This window comes from Rhincodon typus, chromosome 5, assembly GCF_021869965.1.
Source record: "Rhincodon typus isolate 14 chromosome 5, sRhiTyp1.1, whole genome shotgun sequence".
Taxonomy (NCBI): Eukaryota; Metazoa; Chordata; class Chondrichthyes; order Orectolobiformes; family Rhincodontidae; genus Rhincodon; species Rhincodon typus.
In genome coordinates this window covers 18710465-18712653 of record NC_063336.1, presented here as the reverse complement: position 1 = coordinate 18712653, position 2189 = coordinate 18710465, and the positions used below count along the sequence as shown (strand labels likewise).

Genomic DNA, 2189 nt, shown 5'->3' with positions numbered 1-2189 from the left:
ACGCCCGAAACGTCAGCCTCTCTGCTCCTATGATGCTGCTTGGCCTGCTGTGTTCATCCAGCCCTGCACCTTGTTGTCTATGGTATATCAAGGTAGCCAGGGAAAAGTATGTTCTCATCAATTTTCAGTACTGTGCTGGGAGATCCTTTCCTGTTGGGCTGGTCAGAGACAAAATGAAACTTTTTGATCAAATTTTGCTTAATCACATTTGAATGAGTTGCCAACCATCAGAGACTTCTATAAATCAATGCAATACCCCACCATAGAATAGTTGAGATCATGAGAGGAAAAGGTCTCTGCAAGTCCAGTTGATATAACCCATGTATTTCATTGGCTTTTGTTGTCTTTGTGCCTTTTTTGATGATTTTAAGCACTAATCATGCAAATTGCAAAAAAAAGGCTCCAAAGAATAAATGTAGAGACAAAATTAGTGGGAGCAACTTAAAACAGGGGGCTCACTATAGCTAAGTTTAATTTGATAAAACTTTCTTTGCAGGTCTACGTTCATTTAAGTGATGTTCATTGTGTGGTTGGGATTCCTATTGTGAGGTAATTTTTTTTTCTTACAAAATAATTAATGTTATTAAATTCATTAAGATTTATTGGTACAATTTTTTTGTAAATAGTTTTGAAGTGTTTGATCTTTGCAGGCTAATTGCACACCGAATCCCACTAAAGTATCTTGTATGTTTCTAGACTTCCGTTAGCCAGCAGAGATTATATTAAAAGTGCAGGACTGAGATCTACTGTGGCTTGGGCTATGGCATATCTTGCTGACATCAAGGTAGGTAACACACAGGATAGCCAGAATTTCCATTCACGCAGTGAGCAAATAATAAAGGATCCATGAAATTGCAGACAGCCATTTTGATTTGATTTATTGTAGTCACATGTACCTAAGTACAGTGAAAAGTTGTTTTGCAAGCAGTACAGACTATTATTATAGACAAGGACATACAGATCACAGGGCGCTTAGAGCGAGGCATACAGGGTTACAGCTGCACAGGAGGTGCACAAAGCAAGTTCAACTTTTGCAATATCAACATTATTTGAGGTTAGAGAGATCCATTCAACAGTCTAATAACAGCAGGAAAGAAGCTGTTCTTGAACCTGTTGATGTGTGTGTTCAAGCTTCTGCCTGACTGAAGAGGTTGGAAGAAAACATTATTGGGGTAGGAGGGGTCTTTGATGTTGGCAGCCTTTCCACAGCAACAAGAAGTGTAAATGGAGTCCATGGATGGGAGGTTGGCTTCCGTGATGATCAGGGCTGTGCACACCAACTTTCTGTAGTTTCTTATGGTCTTGGCAGAGCAGTTGCCGTACCAAGCTGTTATGCACCTGGGTAGAATGCTTTCTGTGGTGCATCTGTAAACATTGGCAAGGGTCCTTATGGCCGTGCCGAATTTCCTAAGCTGCCTGAGGAAGAAGAGGCATTGTTGTGCCTTCCTGACTGTCGCATCTGTGTGGGAGGTCTAGGACAGTTTGTGGGTTATCATCAGTCCGAGGAACTTGATGCTCTTGACCCTCTCCACCTCGGCTCCATTGATGAAGATAAAATGTGTCCTCCTCCTTTCTTCCTGAAGTTGATCAGTTCTTTTATTTTGCTGACATTGAGACAGAAATTGTTATCATTGCACCACGACACCAAGCACTCCATGTCCTTCCTATATACTGACTCGTTGTTTGATATCTGATTTACCAGCGTGGTGTCGTCAGCAAACTTGTGGATGGCATTTGTACGGAATTTGGCTACACAGTCATGTGTATACGGGAAGTACAGTAGGGGGCTGAGAATGCATCCTCAAGGGGTGCCACTGGTGAGGATTATCATGGAGGAGGTGCTGTTGTCTATCTTCACTGATTGTGATCTGTGGGTCAGGAAGCTGAGGATCAAGTTGCAGGGGGTGGAGCAAAATGAGGTTGTAGATTAATAAAGCACAGAATGCCACTAAATCCTTCATTGCTGGATGGATTTTTTTTTTGGGAAATGTCTTTCCAAGTAGTCTTGCTCCTGTGTTTTTTCTTCAAATACTGACTTGTTTCCACAGTTGATCAAAAATAACCAAGGAGCCCAAACAAAACTGGAGTCAGTGGGAGTCAGGGAAAACTCTGCTGTTTGGAACCATACCCAGCACAAGGGATGATGGTATGTTTATTTGAGGGCAATCGCTTAGTTTCAGGAACAAAAA

General features: G+C 41.8%; 1 long non-coding RNA gene across 1 annotated transcript in view; it reads left to right on the top strand.

Moving 5' to 3' along the window:
* Positions 1-2147, top strand: part of LOC125483175 — a 3371-nt gene extending 1224 nt beyond the window's left edge. The window contains exons 2-4 of the long non-coding RNA XR_007262128.1: positions 497-549; positions 697-784; positions 2049-2147. This is a non-coding gene — a long non-coding RNA (uncharacterized LOC125483175). The remainder of the gene's footprint in view (positions 1-496; positions 550-696; positions 785-2048) is intronic.
* The last annotated feature ends 42 nt before the right edge of the window (positions 2148-2189 follow it).